Genomic DNA, 18983 nt, shown 5'->3' on the forward strand with positions numbered 1-18983 from the left:
GGCAAGGGGTCGAATCAGAGCTACAGCTGCCGGCCACAGCCACGGCCACACGGGATCTGACACCACAGCTCACGGCAAGGCCGGATCCTTAACCCACTGAGCGAGGCCAAGGAATGAACCGGCATCCTCATGGATCCTAGTCGGGTTCGTTAACCATTGGGCCACAAAGGGAACTCCCTCTTCCCAGGCTTCATGGAGGGGAAGAGGCTCGCTCGAGAGGTACCCTTGCCACAGGAGTGGTTTTAGGTAAAGTCAACTTGAATGTGAGCGAGAAAATTCAAACTCTTTTGGCTCGTTTCTCCAGAACTCTTCTGCCTGCCAGAAACAATGAGGGCCCTGCTCCTCTTTTCCAACTGCTGTCACTGCATTGCCTGAACGTGTGTGTGTGTGTGTGTGTGTGTGTGTGAGAGAGAGAGAGAGAGAGAGAGAGAGAGAGAGAGAGAGACTACTTGCAATGCTGTGGGGAGGTGGGTAGGAGGGATGGGGGATGCTTAGTTCATAGTCCTCCAGCTTCCGGAAGGATCGCCCTCATACTGTTCGTTCCCTGAATAGGAATTGAGTGGCGGGGGCAGAGAGCAGAGAGAGAGGGAGTTGGGAGGTTAGGATCTAGTTTAAGAGCTTTGTTTTATTTCATTGCTTCGATTTGTTTTAGGGGTTGATATTTAATTTATTTTGAGATTCAAATAACATTAGATGAGGACATGGCTTTTTTATGTTTATTGAAAGAAGACATCAATTAGTTCATTAATGAGAACTGAAATGCAGTGGACACATAACATTGTCTACATCCAAGATGTACAGCCTATGTCTTTGATACATTTACATAGTGTAATGTGATCACCACGTAGCCACAGTTAGCCGCCTCTCTCATGTTGCATACTTACCATTTCACTTTTTGTGGTGGGAAATAATTAAGATCTAGTCTCAGCCAGCTTGATGATTGGAACACAATAGTAGGAGTTCCTGTTTTGGCTTGGTTTAAGGACCCCAGGTTGTCTCCCTGAGGATGCGGATTCAATCCCTGGCCTTGCTCAGTGGATTAAGGATCTGGGGTTGCCATGAGCTGTGGTGAAGGTCGCCGATGCGGCTCAGTCCCTGCATTGCTGTGGCTGTGGCATATGCCAGCAGCTACATCTCTGATTCAACCCCTAGCCTGGGAGCCTCCCTATGCCGCATTTTTCTACAAAATCGATTTTATCGAAGTGTAATTGATTTACAATGTTGTGTTAATTTCTGCTCTATAGCAAAGTGACTCAGTTATACATGTGTACATAGTTTTTCATTTTCTTTCCCACTATGGTTTATCACGGATATTGAATAGAGTTCCCTGAGCTGTTACTGTAGGACCTTGTTGTCTGTGAGTCTGCATGTCATATGCCGTTGCATCTACTAATTCCAAACTCCCAATTCATCCCTTCCCCAGCTCCCCTCCCTCTTGGCAACCACAAGTCCGTTCTCTGTGTCTATGAGTCTGTTTCTGTTTTGTAGATAAGTTCATTTGAGTCTTATTTTACATTCTTTGTATCAGGGATAGCATATGGGTACATATCGCCTTCTTGGTTTCATCTCCTACTGGTCACACCCCCACGTGGACCGCTTTGTTGTTTCTCGACCATGCTGGGTCTTTAAGATCCTGCCGAAGGTCCCTCTTTCCGCCTCAGGGCTCTTTCTCCAGCTCTTCAGTCCCCTCGCCAGAGAGGACAGCCTCGCACACCTTATCCAAACGACCTTCCTCAGTTTCTTCTCAGTCCTTCACTTGCTATTTGTCTACTGTATATTTTATCTACTGTATAATTTTAACAAATATTTCAAATAAAATATTTGAAAATATTTTATTCAAATGTCTATTTATTTGAATAAAACTCTATGAAAACAGAGCCTTTCTTTTCTTTGTTCTACCTGGAGCCCTTCCTGGCGCATAGAAGGAGCTCATTAAATCCTGGCTGAGTGAAGCCCAGGAGGTCTAGAGAGGGAGACTCTGGATGGTGTTGCAGGAGGCTGTCCCCTGCGGCAGCTGGTGGGGTCTAAGAAATGAGCCCAAAGGCCAAGGAATGTAGGGTAGGGCAATTCCTGCTGTGAGTTAAGTCCTTCTCCTCTCTTTCCTGCTTTGTTGTATTTTCTCAGGAGAATGAGATAACATCAGTGGCTAATCTAGTTCGTCTTTTCTTGGAGGAGGTCAGTAACTTACGCCACTGACACCTCTCTGTGCGTAACATCCTAGTGATTTTTCCGAACTTCCAGCTATGTCAGAATAAAATAACTCTTCCATATTTGAACTTGGTCAGACACACACACATCCTTGCTGCCGGCTACAGTCATAACCTGACCCATTCCCTCAGTCAGGAGGCTGACTCTCTATTCTGGGCACCACTATGAAGATCCAATGTTCTCCTGAGGTTCCAAATAGTTTCCGCCAATGGTCTAGGAACACTAATTTGTATTTCAAGTTTTTTGTATTCTCTCTCTCTCTCTCTTTTTTTTAAGACTGTAGCAACAACAGCTGCAATGATAGTAATTCTAAAAAGTCTTAAAGATTATTTCAGAGGACCAGTTACCAAATATCTAAGATAGTGTTATTTCCTAAAAATATCAGATAGTGTTATTTCCTAAACTAAATATTAGAAAATCTTGGAGATAAAGCCAGACCTAAAAACTGTATTCTGGCTTCATGTTCAGATGGTGGATTCAACATTCATATCTAAGTTAGCTTTCTCCCCAAACCCAACTGAAATGACAGCAAGACTTATTTTATTTTATTTTTTTAAGATTAAAATTTAAAGGCGGGGAGAGGATGGGAGAAAAGACAACAGCAACACATTTTGGAAGTTGGACAAAAGATGGACACATTAATAGCTGACTTAGCAGATTGGATAAAGCCCCAGCTGAAACTGACTAGCTAGCCTGCACAAGAGGCATAGATGTGTCTGGAACTGTCATGAAGGGGGAGCCATATAGAAAGTGTGGGAAGCCCATTGGAGAAAGTTTTGGATCTGTCTCCAGAACACCTTCTCCCAAGCCATGCCTCTGATGGTCATGCTTCCCTGAGAGGTGTTTGGAAATCTATTCTCTGGAAAAAGAGAAGACCTCTGGTTGGGGATTCCAGGTAGATGGGCACCAGGGCCAGAATAGGAGGGTTAAGTGACTGCAGATTGAACACTTAGCAGTGTTCCCCTCTCCAAATTGTTGGGAGAACAATAAGTGAGCCCCCGATGAGAGGGGAAATGAGCAACAACTAGACCTCAGTGAATGAGCCTCTGTAAGCAGCAGGGGGGTTGGGCCTTGACAGGATGATAGCAGTTTAACAACCAGCAAGGGTATCAGCCAGTTAGAAAGATACCAGATATACACAATTGGGGAGGCCATACTCAGATCTGCACTGTTTGGTTGTGCAGGTTGTGCACTGCACAACTACAGGCAGTGGCCCAGTCATAGCGGCACACACAAGCTGAATATCACTTCTCATCTTGGGTGATTGGTCCTCACTTCTGATGTGATTTGTACAGGTGAAACCTAGGAGAGCCCCAGAATTATGTGTTTTGTGATTGGTTATTCTAAAACCCAAAATGTTCTGCAGAGCAGGATCACTCGGCTGGTTCCAATCTGCCCCCCTGACCCTTCGTATTAGTCAATTGATTTTAGACTCATCGTTGTTAATGATATAAGCACAAGAAGCAGTTCCTGCTGGGAAAAGAAAGATAAATATTCCAAGCCTGTCTCCAAATCAGTGCAGTTGATAAACGATGTTAATTGAAAAGAGTTTAACACAGCAAAACTCACAAAGTTCTTTCCAATATGTTTGCTAAATTGATCATTTGAACATTTATCCTGAGTTCTTAAACCAGGATCATTTGCAAATCAGTGAGCCGACTCTGCCACTTTGCACTGTTTTAGGGGACAGAGGAGGGAGTGGAGGGAGGGCGGATTCTGATGCCGAGAGGCCTCCAGCTCTCCCCTCCTTTACCTGAGTACTTAGGTTGAAGGGCTCATCTGATGTTCACGTGCTTCAGGCTTGTCTGAGAAAATGCCAGCCTTTCATTTAACAGTGCTAATGTCTTTTAAAGTATGAATTTAGGCAAAGGTTAAAAAAAAAAAATCACAGTTATTAACCTACTGCCTGATTTGTCTTTTAAGCCTTCGGGAATCTTGCATTTCACCTGAGTTTTCATAATTTATAGTGGAGGAATGATCCAGAAAGTTACTGTACTCCTTTTTATAAAAAGTCTGGTTGTAGGAGTTCCCATCGTGGCGCAGTGGTTAACGAATCCGACTAGGAACCATGAGGTTGTGGGTTCGGTCCCTGCCCTTGCTCAGTGGGTTAACAACCCGGCGTTGCCATGAGCTGTGGTGTAGGTTGCAGATGCGGCTCGGATCCCACGTTGCTGTGGCTCTGGCGTAGGCTGGCGGCTACAGCTCCGATTGGACCCCTAACCTGGGAACCTCCATATGCCGTGGGAGCGGCCCAAAGAAATAGCAAAAAGACAAAAAAAAAAAAAAAAAGTCTAGTTGTAAATCATTCGCTAGTTCCCTAGGCCTCAGGTAGGGAGAGAAGGAAACGCTTTTAGGCCCAAAGCCTTTCCCTTCCATCCAGGCTCCCCCATGGCCGTATGGATGTCTCCGGACGTTCTGCTGTCCCGGCCCCGCTGCGGATCTGCGCTCTGAGTGCGAGTAAGCCATCTGACAGCGCTCGACCCGGCTGGATACTCCCACCTGCTGTTTCTTGAGGTGGAGCTGTGGGTGTGGCTGCAAACAAAAATAATTTCATCTTGATGAACCAGATGGCCTGGACCGGTGTCAGCAGGGTGGAGCCTTGCCTGCTTTTGCCCAAGCCCAAGGTCAGAGCCGGGAGTCACTCCTTATCTCCATCTCCTGACCCCAGGTCAGTGTGCCAGTAAATCTGGCTGTTTCAGACACCCCTTGTCATGTGTCTGGACATTGGACTCTGGGACATGGTTCCGCAGGTGTTTGTCATCATCTGCAGTGAAAGGGGGCAAGGGAGGAGGAGAGGGAGCGGCCGGAGCGGCAGGAGCAGTGAGAGGGTAGGAGGGTAGGCGTGGGAGGGAGTGATGAGGGCGGGAGGGGGAGGGAGGGAGGGTGAGGGAGGTAGGGAGGGGGGGGTTTATTTCTTTTCTTCCTTCTTCTCTTTTTCTTTCTTTCTTTCTTTGTTCTTTCTTTTTTCTTTCTTCTTCTGTCTGTCTTTCTTTCGTTCTTTCTTTCTTTTTTCTTTCTTTTCTTCTTCTTTCTTCTTCTTTCTTTTCTTCCTTCCTTTCTCCTACTTCCTTCTTCTTTTCTTCTCTTCTTTTTCTTCTTTCTTTCTTCTTTTTTCTTTCCTTCTTTCCTTCTTTCTTTCTTTCCTTCTCTCTTTCTTCTTCTTAAGGCTGCACCTGTGCCTTATGGAGGTTTCCAGGCCAGGTGTTTAATTGGAGCTACAACGGGTGGCCTACACTGCAGCCACAGCAACACAGGTTCTGAGCTGCATCTGCAACCTACACCACAGCTCATGGAAACGCTGGATCATTAGCCCACTGAGTAAGGCCAGCGATCGAACCCATGTCCTCATGGATACCAGTCAAATTCATGTCCACTGAGCCAGGATGGGAACTCCTAAAGTTTCTTTTTTGGAAAAAAGTCCGGAAGGGTTTCAGATTCATTTCCCCAGTGAATTAAAGCCTGGAGATAAAAGACCCCTTGAATACTCGTGTTTGTGTTAGTAAGACAATCTCCTTAGCTTGGATTCCCATTAACCTCCCAACAGCAATCTAAGTTCCTGTTCAGAGCCAGCCTCTGCCTTTCTCTCCAGGGGTGCTGTCCTCTGCATGTCACTCGTGCATGTGGTGGAGGGCACTGCTGGGCATCCAGCAGGTGTGTGAGGCCCACCTGCTGTCACCTGTGTAGGGCCCTGCTCTTGGCTTTCTTGGGCAAGTTCTCGCCTGGCCTGGCATGTGTAACCCTGGTGAAAGAGTTACAGAACTCTTCCTGCAAATGTCCCACACCCCAGCCTGAGAGATTCAAATTCGGTTACAAATGGAGTTATTTAGACAATCAAGAGGCCCTGGCCCTGTATGTCTCTGCCAAGAACCAGCCTAGCGTGAATTTCCCAAGCATCAACCCTTGAAGGAACCTATCTTCCCAATGATTGATCTAGTGAGGATGTCTTCCTATTCCAGAAACCTGGTTATCGGCTCAGCCCAAGGCATACAAACACACTCATAGAAGGAGGGTGTGACACTCAGGTCCTAGTGCCTCCACTTCCTCGCTGTGTGATCTTGGATGGATGACTTCATCTTTCTGAGGTTCAAGTTCCCTGTTTATAAAATGGGGATGATAACACATACCCAGGGTTATTGGGAAGATTCGGTGAGATAATATGCCCAGTGCAGGTGCAGAGAAAGCATTCAATATGTGGAAAGGCTCTTGCTATTATTTAAGGTGGACCATGGACTGGGCACAAAGGTGAAAGTCCAAGCACAGTTCCTGGCCCAGTGGGGAGGTTGGACCCATGAGCAGATGGCTTCAGGAGGGTGGGAGCAGAAAACTAGAGGGGAGCTCAGGTGAGTCCAGCCAGGTACCTGGTACTGCTTCATCTAGATTCATAATTGCCTGATAGTGATATGTTTTCTGGCCAGGTGGAGTCCTGGGTGTAACTAGGTGGGGCAGGTGAGTCTGGAGACCAGGTGCAGCCTGGGGAAGAGGCGTGTGGGTGGGGAGGGTGTGGTGTGCGTGCATGGGGGGTGGGGAGGGGAGATGTTGGGGGTGGGGCCTGCCCTGCCAAGCAGCCTACAGGATGCTACTTCCTGGAGAGTCAAAATCCCATTGTCAATGTCGGCAGGGAGTTTCAAGATGATCCACTGCATTGCTTAATCCCTCTCCCCTCAGCCAAGACTGGCCGTGTCTAGGGTGTGAAAATATCTGCAGTTGCACCTGTGGCTAAAAATTTCTTTCTCACTCTTCCCCAGAGATGCAGCCTGCTCAGCATGGTTGTAATCATGGAAACCGATCTTGCTGTCATCTTTACTTCTCACTGGCATTTTGTTTGTTTGTTCGTTTGTTTTGCCGTTTTTAGGGCCGCACCATGGCGCATGGAGGTTCCCAGGCTAGGGATCTAATCGGAGCTGTAGCTGCCGGCCTACACCACAGCCACAGCAACACTGGATCTGAGCCATATCTGCGAACTACACCCCAGTTCATGGCAACACTGTATCCTTAACCCACTGAGAAAGCCAGGGATTGAACCCTCATCCTCATGGACACTATGCTGGGTTCTTAACCAGCTGAGCCACAATGGTATCTTTTACCATGAGTTGTTTTTGTGGAGACTCAAGTTGTTAATGACTGAAGTTCTCAGAAAAACTCAACTCTGGGCCCAGTGAAGGGTGTGGTCAGAATGGATGTAATGGATTTAATTAAGTGTTCAGTCATTTTGGGTTTGACCAGAAACTCACTGGTCTGACCTTGGAAGTTTTGCAGTGTGGCCTTTCCTGATCCTTCCATTGCGTCTCTCCATAGCTCATATTCTATCCAACTCAGCCTCTCACCTTAGTTCCTTCTGTTGGAAATGATCTCTTTTCTTAACCCCATCAGATTGGATTCAGTGTTTCTCTTTCATGAAACCACCCCTAGCAAAATGTTGACACTTCTCTCCAAGTATTTTAAGTGTGCTGTCTTTAATTATAGTTCTGTAAATACTCATCCTTTCGGTGAGATGGCAAGCTAGTGAGTTGGGGATAGGAACCGTGCCTTCTCCCCTTTGTACATAGGATGTGCTTAATTAGTATTTGGTGAACTAAAGGAAATTAAACAAAGATGATTAAACACCTAGAGTGCGCTAGAGGTGACTGGGGAGGCTTCTAAGCCACAGTCCCTGATTTTCATAAGTCTTCCTGACTTGCTTTGATCCTGGGTTATAAACACTCAATTCATTTGGAACCTTCAAAGTATTTAAACAAGTGCTTGCCCTTGATGTGGCTAATGTTAACTTTAGAAATTGATGATGAACAATAGAACATAAGGTGTCTGTGAGTAGCAGTGATTAACAATAATCTCTTAGAAGGGCTGGCGTTGCGTATCTGGGGTTTCTGCAGGTATGTTTAGGACATGTAGCTCAGTACGTTTTGCTCAGACTGCTTTGCCCCACCTGATTAGTCTCTTGGCAAATACTTTGGATGAATCAGAGAAATGCATCATCTATAGGGTGCTATAGATTTCAATTCAGAGAGCAGGAGAAATCTCAGAGTGTAGGTTTGGAATATACCTCTATATGGACGGGATGAGTGAGTTTTTGTTGTGATAATGCTGTGTAACAAACAACTTCGAGGTCTCAGTGGCCTTCCAAAATAAATATATATGTGGTCATGTAGTTTGCCAGTGGCTGGAAGTTGCGCTGCAGTTTAGGGCTTGCCCCCATATCATATATCTTCTTATTCTGGGACCCAGGCTGAATGAAGAGCCCTCATTGGTCAGCAGTGCTACCATGTTGGAGGGCAGGTGTTCAAGACAGCTGGCATGTATTTGCAGGCTTCACTTGAAACTGGCATGTTATTACATTGGTGCACATTCCATTGGCCAGAGTATTTACGTGGCTATATCCCTGGTCAATACGGCAGAGACGGTGGTGAGAGAGAGGAGAGAACAAAATGCATATTTGCTAAATTATAACCTAGTTGACCTCAGGGACACTTAAAATATTTTATTCCTTTGACTGATGGAAATATTAACTCCTAGGAGAAAAAGTTCAATACCTTGCTCTTTGCCAGGCACATGGCCATGCAGCATGTGTTTGTTGAATGAATGATTGAACTGTCATGGCTCAGTTTAATAGATGCATGGTCTTTTTCTACTTGCGTCTGTTTTGCACAGAGAAAGTCATTCCTTTTAGAAACACAGACCAGACAGGGGCTGTAGGTCATGAGGGGTTCACCCTAATCAAAGTCGAGGGTTTGCTGCTGTCTCTGGTGGTGACACTGTCAGGAGGGCAAAATCTGCAGACAGAGTCACCCTGGGCAGGACGTGTGAGTGAGCAGGTGACAAGAGGTGGTTTGGGTGGCTCCCCACCCACTGTCACGCCCAGCGGGACCCATAGTGGATGGAGAGTCCATAGGAGGTTTCACCTGGTGAGGCTCCCCCACCCAGTGAGAAGGATGGGTGTGCCTTGCCGAGGGAAGCTCATTATATAAGAGTTTACACTCCCAAAGTGGGTAATTGGGGAGGGACAATTTCTGTTGCAGATGTTGGCCCCTGCCAAGAGAAATGAGAACGGGGTCGCTTTAACTCGTGTAGTGGGGCGGGCAAGAAGCTCGGAATCTGGAATGTAGAGGCCAGCAGGCCTGTGCTGGAGCCCCAGCTCTGCCCCTGGCTGTGTGACCTTGGGCAAGTCACTGCACCTCTCTTAGCCTCAGTTGTCTCGACTGTAAATGGGGCAGAATGATCATGCTTATTTCAAGGGCTCCTGTAAGGGTGAAATTGGCTGATGTGCTTAAAGGGCCCAGTACAGTGCCTCGTATGTAGAAAACCTCGTAATAATTGGGAGCTGTTTTTATTAGTGCATCACTGTCAACATTGCCATCATTATTTTGAATACGTTGACCGAACTTCAAATGTTATAGCCTTGAATTACATACACCTCCCCAGGAAAATGTCTGTTCTTTCAAAGCAAGGAATTCCTGTAGGTTTTTTGTTTGTTTGTTTGTTTGTTTGTTTGTTTGTTTTTTTTTTTATGGGGGGTTCAGCACTGGCAGCATATGGAGGTTCCCGGGCTAAGGATTGAATCGGAGCTACAGCTGCCAGCCTACAACACAGCCCCAGCAACGCCAGATCCGGGCTGCGTCTGTGACCTACACCACAGCTCACGGCAATGCCAGATCCTTAACCCACTGAGGGAGGCCAGGAATCAAACTCGTGTCCTCATGATAATAGTTGGGTTCTTAACCTGCTGAGTCACAACAGGAAAGCCTCCTGTAGTTCTTTCAGGGATGAGTGAGAAGCAAAAATATGGAGAAGGCAAGGGGAGATGGCACAAAAGGAGAGCAGAGAAGCAGGGAAAGGAAGAGGGTGGGTTTTTCCGGGCATCTGAAGAAGAGACATTAAGAAGGAACTGGCTGGAGAAAGAACTCTTGGGGTCTGGGAGTGGCTGGGCAGCAGGAAGGGTCCCGAGCCCAAGTTGGGGGGTGGGCTTCAAGGAAGCAGAACTAAGGAAAGGGGCTGCTGGGATCAGGAAGTCAGACTCGCCAGAAGGAGACAAGTGCCAGGGGGAGGAGAACCCCAGCTCACAGGCCTCCATGGTGATAGTGAGGGCAGCAGGGTCTGAGGTTCAGTCTCAGAACCAGTGGGCTGGGAGTGAGATGAGACCAGGGCAGGAAGAGGAAAGAGGGGGCTGGGGTGATGTCTGTGGCATCTTGGGACAAGCACACCTTGCCTAACAGGCTGGGGCGGGACAGGTGTGAGAAAGCGACAGGCACAGGAAGAGCCAAGGCAGGACGGATGGCGTGACAGTGACACACTGGTGCTGCCGTGACAGGACTGATCAGCCTGTGGGTGCTCAGGGCGGACCTTTAATTACGAGGAAACTGAGGTTCTCCTTCAATCTACCTCCCTGTCCTCTCATATTTGGGGGACTGAAGTTCTTAGGACATCATGACATGTTGAATAGAGACTCCCAGAAGAAAGTGCCACTGGCCTTCAATCGGCGGGAGCACAGAACATAAAGCACCCCTCTTTGCAGGAAGCAGTTTCTCTGCAGAGCGTCCAGGGTCACTGGTGTCACAGTCCAGCTGATTCGCACAGCCCCGAGCGTGTCTGCTCTGTCCCAGATGGGTGCTGGCTCTTCAGCTCAGTGCCTGGCACATAGGAGATGCTCAGTAAATATTTGTTAAATGAATAAATGGAAAACGCCAGAACCTCTGAAACAGCTCTTGTTAAGAGGATTTCAAAGTGTTCTTTTGTACTGAAAACCATGTGAGAACTCCCAAAGAGCTAAACTTTTATGGATCTGAGAGGAGGGTGAGAGGTTCCATTCTAGAAGGGGTGTGGCAACCTATCTGAGAGCAGAAGTGATGGACCTTGGCCATGTCCAGCCCAACCCTGCAGTGGCCTCATCCGAGGGCTGGCTGTGTTACGTGCTGCGTCAGACAGAGTCCCAGGAGAGAACAGATGGCGTTCTCATACTGGGTAAATTGAGGAGAATTTAATAGACTATTTACAAGGATTGGCCAAGGTGTAGGGAAACCACAGGGCTTGGCTTGGGAGCCAGAGGCTGGTGCAGTAGGACATGTGACCACTCCTAGGAGTGAAAGGGCAAAGAGAGGATGTGGGTGGGGGACCCTGGAGACAGCTGTGTGGAGAGGGCTCTCTGAAAAGGCAGTGACCCTTGGTGGAAAGACTGGGCATCAGCGCTAAGGGCAGGGGCTGAGTGCATGGACACCCTGACCTTGGACTTCTCTCAGCCTCTCTCCCTCCCCAGCAGGGCCCCCGATTGGCCGAACCCAACTGGATGTGGTCACGTGGGTGAAAATTAGAAAGCTCAGAAGTGTCATGACATACAGGGCTGAAACTGACCCAGGGTGGAGACCTGGGTGGGGCCAGGGAGGTCAGCTTAGGTGTTGCCCATTTAATCTTTAGTAATGATCCCTGAGATATAAATTGCTTGATGAAACTGGCCAAGCTGACTAAATTACAAGGTGATACAAACTGGCAGAGAGTAACTAATGAAAGACTTACCGGTGGAAAATACCCTTAGACTTAGAAGACAGGATTTGGCCACGTGAGATTTAAGAATGTGGGGGCAGCATGACTTGAAGCAAATGCATCCACTAGGAGGCAGAGGACGGGAGGGAAAGACTCAGCCACCACGAAACAGGCTGTAGGAAGTGCCAACCTCCTGGGGATTTTCGGTAGAAGGAAAAACCTGTTGGAGGATTCATTTGTAGCATAAATGTACTTGTAGCTTGAGTTCAACAACCGAAATCATTTCACTAACCAAGAATTCACACAGAGCTCAGTACAGAAGAGTCATAGGTGCTTGTGGAGGCCTCTCACATAGCTTCAAAGATGATCACTTGGGAAGTAAGAATACAAGAGTCGCTTGAAGTTTTTACTTTAAGGAATTTATCCCAAAGAAATCATCAGGCCAGTCCTTGGAGGTGGATGTTTACAGTAGAGTTTGTTATAATGGCGTCAAATAAGAACAACCTATATACTCAATGGTAGGGGGTTGTTGAAATCTATTTTGCTAATGATGAATGGATATAGGAGGATTTTTTTTTCTCCTTTTTTTTAGCTGCCCTGAGGCATATGGAGTTCCTGGGCCAGGGATCAGATCTGAGCCACAGTCGCCTGCTAAGCCTGGGATCAAACCTGTTTGCGAGTGCTCCCGAGATGTCACTGATCCCCTTGAGCCACAGAGGGAACTCTAGGAGAATTTTAATGACATCAGGATATGTTCAATCTGTGGTTTACAAAGGGAAAAGTAGACCCTACTTCCCTTTGATCCCATTTTGGTCACATACACACACGCACACGCACACACACACACAAAGAAGCCTGGAAAGATGTCTGTGAAATGACTGAGAGTGATTAACTCTAAAAAAGATAGAGGAATATAGATAATATATAGAATAATTCCACTTTTATTTTTCCTTATTCAAACTACTGCCATTTCTATGGTACACATGTATTACTTTATGGTGTGCAAACAATTTTTTTTTTTTGCTAGTGAAATAGGATTTTCCTCCTAAGAACACATTAAAAATATGTATAATTAAAAAACTTTCCACCTTCTATTCTTCCAATGTCTCATTTGTAGTGATGAAAATCCATTTGGTAATTTATCCCAACAAAATTTAGTGTCTTTTTTCCGAACATTTTTCACAACCAAATAAATTCTACTAGAATAATAAACCCTACTTTTCTGTCTAAACCTCTCAACATGTTTCCAGAATTTGGGAGGATCTCAGATGTATTTTCTCCTTGAGGTAGGTTTAAAAAAGTTTTTTAATGAAAATATAGTCGATTTGCAATGTGTTAATTTCTGCAGTACAGCAAAGTGATTCATTTATACACATATATAATCTTTTTCATTATGATCTATCAAGGATATTGCATATAGGTCCCTGTGCTATGCAGGAGGACACTTGTTTATCCATCCTCTATGTAATAATTTGCATCTGCTAATCCCAGATTCCCAATCCTTCCCTCTCCCAACCCCTCCCCCTTGGCAGCCGTAAGTTGTCTGTGAGTCTGTTTCTGTTCTGTAGATAAGTTTGTTTATGTCACATTTTAGACCACACATGAGTGATATCATATGCTATTTGTCTCTCTCTTTCTGACTCACTTTGCTTAGCATAATAATTTCTAAGTCCATCTATGTTGCTGTAAATGGCAGTATTTCATTCTTTTTTATGGATAAATAGTATTCCATTATATATATATATATATATATATATATATATATATATATATATAGTATTCCATTATATATATATACACACACCATGAGGTGGAGTTTCATTTTATTTTTAAATCTACAGAGAGGACTTTTTGTGCTTCTCCTGCAGCTGTTAGTTCTGATGTTACAACCAAATCCATAAAGTGGGACAGAGACAGATATGTAGAGGGGCTTAGAGGAGGCTGGATAAGAAATTGAGGGAACTCAAAGGAGGTCATTTGGTATTCTACAGTGGCATTAAGAATACATGTAAAATTCAATGGAAGATCATGGCTTGCTGAACCTCAAGGAGAAATAGCATTTGGTTTATGCACTGCTTATTACTTGGCTTTAAATAAAAATGATACCAAAGACAATTGTCGGAGGAGGATGAGGTTGGGATGGGTTTAATAATAGATTGTTAGACTGAAAAAAGAATTATAGAAATCGTTAGTGAGATATGCCAGAGAGGCTCATTCTAGTATCAAATATGAAAGTAAAAACTTGGCCAACATCTAAATTTCTAACAGAAGGGATTTTTCAAAGTAATTTTTAATAACCCCAACAATGGAATACTATGCATCCCTTAAAATGAGGTTACAGAGGCATAAACTTCAGCCTTGCAGGTGGCCTCTGAGAATCTCCGCAGGTTTGCAGGACATAATTTATAAACCTCAAAATTCTCTGAACTCTAAAATGTGGTGATTTCATGGATCTAGGAATCCTTACTCCCTCAAAGGGCCCAATTGAAGAGAAATGATAGGACTGGGGGAAATTTACATTCCAGAAAATAAAGAAGAAATATTTTTTCCCCATTTTGGTTACACACACACACACACACACACACACACACACACACACACAGACACACACACACACACACACACATTTATAAAGCTTATTGAGCACCTACTCTATGCCAGGGCTTGAGCCAGGTGGTAGAGATAACAAGATGAATATACAGTCTTCTACTTTAAGGGGTTCACATTCAAGTGGAGGAAGCAGATCCTGAAATAGAGCATCATAACAAAGTGAGGCAAGTTCTGTATCAAGGGGTAAAGGCTCATAGACAGTAAGATTTACATATTTATCATGGAAGAACCTTGAGTATGACTTAAGAAAAGGGATATTTAAACTATACCTTGAAAGACAAATGAAAATTTAGCAGTCAAAAAAAGAAAAAAGTGTGTATGTGTATGTGTGTTGTGCTGGAGGACAATGCACTCATTGAAAGAACTGAAAAAGTCATGGTGTTTTTTGATATATCTTCTTTGGTGAAGTGTCAAGTTTTTATACATTTTTTTTTTTTTTGGCTGCCCTGTGGCATATATAATTCCTGGGCCAAGGATCAGATCCGAGTTGCAGTTGTGACTTAAGCTGTAGCTGCAGCAACACTGGATCCTTAACCCACTGTGCCAGGCCAGGGATATAACCTGTGTCCCAACACTCCCAAGATGTCGCTGATCCTGTTGTGTCACAGCTGGAACTCCTACACACTTTTTATTGGGTCATTTTGTTAATATTTAGTTTGAGTGTCCTTTGTCAGAAATACACATTGCAAATATTTTCTCCGTGTCTCTGGTTTACCTTTTCATTAATGGTATATTTTGATAACAAGATGAAGATAACAGTCTTCTCATTTTACATGTAAATGTTTGACATTTTGCAAACTGAAAGTTTGACATTTTGATAAAGTTCAATTTATCAATTTTTTCTTCCATGATTCATGCTTCTGTGTACTAAGAAATCTTTGCCTACATTAGGATTGCGAGGATCTTCTCCCATGTTTTCTTCTAGGAGTTTTATACTTTTAGTGTCTAATAGCATGTCTCGTTAATCGGGTGATATGGTGTGATTACAGGTCAACTGAGTTCATTTTTTTTTCCATATGACTATTCAGCTGTTCCAGCAATATGTGTTTAAAACACTATTCTTCCCCCCATAGGGAATCAATTGTTGAAAATCTTTGTGGGCTGACTTAGGTACCCACTATTCTGTTGCATTGATCTATATGGCTAATCTTATGCCACTACCAGGCTCTCCTGATTACTGTAGCTTGACAGTAAGTCTTAAAATCTTGTAATGTAAATCCTCCAACTCTGTTCTTTTTAAAAATTTCTTGGCTATTCTAGATATTTTGTATTTCCATATACATTTTAGAATTAGCTTATTAATTCCTACTAAAAATGGCAGCTAGAATACTGATTGCCATGTGTTAAACGCATAGATCAATTTGGAGGGAGTTGCCAACACCGTTGAACCATTCAATTCATGAATGTGGTTTATGTCTACATTTGTTTAGTTTCTCTTTCCTCTTTTTTTCAGTAAAGATCTATAGGTCTCCTTGTACCAGTCTTGCACATATTTTGTTAAAATTATCTCTCTGGATTTTTATTTTGATGCTATTTCAAGTTGGTTGTTTTACTTCAATTACCAATTTTTTTTTGCGACTATATAGAAATATCATTTTTGTATTGACCTTCTATCCTGTGCCTTTGTTAAACTCATTTATTAGTTTTACCAATTTAAAAAGTGGATTACTTAGACTTTGTTTTTCCTCATAGGGTGATTTGTCTACAAAAAGAAGAAAAGACAATTTCACTTTCCATTATTTCTTTATTTGCTTTTTTTTTTTTTTTTTTTTAGGCCGCACCTGCGGCATATGGAAATTCCCAGGCCAGGGCTCAAATCAGAGCTGTAGCTGCTGGCCTACACCACAGCCACAACAACATGGGATCTGACCTGCATCTGTGACCTACACCACAGCTCATGGCAATGCCAGAACCTTAACCCACTGAGAGAGGCCAGGGATCGAGCCCTCATCCTCATGGATTCTAGTCAGGTTCGTTAACCACAGAACCACAATGGGAACTCCTTCTTACTTTCCATTCTTAATGCATTTTCTTTCTTCTTTCCCCCCTCCCTCCCTCCTCCCCTCTCCTCTTTCTTCGTGCCTTATGACATTGGCTAAGATCTTCAATACAATGCAGACTAAGTGGTGCAAGTAGGAGCCCTTGCTTTATTTTTGATCTTAAAGGGAAAATATTTAGCAAGTAGCCTGACACATGGAAGCTGCCAGAGAATGCCCTGGGGTGAGATGTACACCAAACCCTGCCACTTCTCACTTTCTCACTGCTGGCTTTGGTCCTCACCACTATCCTCTTTCCACTGAACCCTCCCAATAGCTTCTTGTCTGTCTCCCTATCGCCACTCCCCGCCCCAGCCCCACCCCCAATTCTATTCTCCATAGAGCAGCCACCCCACCCTTGTAAGACACAGTCAAACATGGCAAGGTGGCTACTCCTTTTTCTCCCCCTCACCCCTGCTTTCCCATCATCCCTGTTTATTTATTTATTTTTTGTTTTGTCTTTTTTTTGCTATTTCTTTGGGCCGCTTCCGCGGCATATGGAGGTTCCCAGGCTAGGGGTCTAATCAGAACTGTAGCTGCCAGCCTACGCCAGAGCCACAGAAACGCAGGGTCCGAGCCGCCGCGTCTGCAACCTACACCACAGCTCACGGCAACGCCGGATCTTTTTTTTTTTTTGTTCCATCATCCCTGTTTAATGCGGTGTCTTTAACTCAATGAATTTTATTACATTTATCATTGTACAATGATCATCACAACCCAATTTTATAGCATTTCCATCCCAAACCCCAGTGTCTTGATTCTCCTTTCCCAGGAGTGACGGGCTTGCTCTTTCCGCAAGTACTGGAAGATTGATGGGGTTTGATTCTTCTCTCTTAGCTCCTTCTGAAGCCAGGGATTAGACTTACCAGCCTCAACAGCGGGGCTGGCAGGGGCCCTTAGATCTTCAGATTGACGGCATCTTGGTGACCAAGTGTAGAAAAGTCCAGGAAGGCAGGTGCGTTTGCCAAGTGTCAGATGACAGACATTCCCCAGGGCCTTTCCCTGGAAACCCTAGGCACTGTGAGTGCTCCCTAAGGTGAGACACAATGACTTTTTATCTTTCTTGCAGGGCTTTAATTAGACCCCATCAGAGACACTTCGTGTTAAGTGGGACAGGAATGCCATTAGAGGTGGAACAAGAAGGAACCCCCTTGGCCAGAACACCATGTTCAGTCAGTTTGACATTTGTAATAATGTCTTTGTCCCTGAAGATTGTGTCCATCATCCCTTAGCTTCTGGGGAAAAGTGTTTTAAAAAGGTAAGGAGGCCTCGTCTCCCAGGCATTATCCTTCACTTGGGCCATCAGTCCACCAGCCAGAGCTTCCTGGGGTACCCATCATTCCTTCATGCTTGTGGAAAGCCCTTTCAGATGCCTTATCTCATTGCTCCCTCTCAGCTGCCCTGTGAGGTGAGGTGGGTATGACAACTGTCATCTCAAACAGATAAGGAAGCTGAGTCACTAGAGGCTGGGTGGTGTGAGACCACACGGCCAGGCAGGGATGGCACTGGGGCTGGACCCCGGGCTTCCTGATGATCATCTACTCTTTTTTTCACACCTAGGTTGTGCTCCAGGTGCCCGATGCTGACCAAGCACCCAGGAGATGGAGGAGAGCTGTGGATGCCATGCGGGTCCAGCAGATGCTTCTCTATAATGACTTGTGCTTTGAGATAAGATCTTATCCTGCAGATAAGATCTTAAAACAACCTTCTCACTCAGAGCAAACTCAGTTATGACAGGAAAAGCCAGGGACGTTAGGGGTGACCACCACCTGCAGAGGGGGGATGGAAAGGAGGGCGCGGAGGGCTCAGTGGCGGTGGTGATGGCGGTGCTGGTGGTATAAAGGGAGACCACCTCCCGGGCTTCGCTGGCTTCCCAGGCTGCTGGCGCCCTCAGAGCTGTTAATCTTGGCTCCTTTTTAATCACCGAATTCTCTTTTAAAGAGTTGTTTCCCCACTCCTCCTCCCCCTTCCACCTCTCTTGGAGAGCCCTTTAAAGCAGACCTTAAACTAGATAAACATGCAAGTGAGACAAGCCATGACCATCTGATGTGAAGAATGCAGCTGGTAAGGTCTAAGGTCAGAGAGTCCAGCACTCTTGGGCTGTGTGTGTGTGCGCGCGCGTGCGTGCATGTGTGTGTGTGTGTGTGTGTGTACCCCTAAGCTAGGGGTCCAATCAGAGCTGTAGCCACCGACCTACGCCACAGCCATAGCAATGCGAGATCCGAGCCTCATCTGCAACCTACACCACAGCTCACAGCAATGCCAGATCCTTAATCCACTGAGCGAGGCCAGGGATTGAACCCGAGTCCTCATGGATGCTAGTCAGGTTTGTTAACTGCTGAGCCATGACGGAAACTTCTGAATCTATTGAGAAGCTCATGTTGTTTTCCTTTTTGCTAATATGGTAAATTTCAAATGTTAGACTAATCTTGTCTTTCTAGGCTAAACTCCACTAAGTTATAATGTTTTTATATTGTTGGAATTGATTTGCTTAAAGTTTGTCTAGAGTTTTTGTATCTATCTTGGTCTGTAGCTTTTTAAAAAATATATTTGTCAGATGTTGGTATCAAAGTAATGCTGGCCTTATAAAATAAGTTTGGAAATATTTCCTCCTCTTCAATTTTCTGCAAGAGGCTGTGTAGAATTGCCATTTTTCTTCCC

This window comes from Phacochoerus africanus, chromosome 10, assembly GCF_016906955.1.
Source record: "Phacochoerus africanus isolate WHEZ1 chromosome 10, ROS_Pafr_v1, whole genome shotgun sequence".
Classification (NCBI taxonomy): Eukaryota; Metazoa; Chordata; class Mammalia; order Artiodactyla; family Suidae; genus Phacochoerus; species Phacochoerus africanus.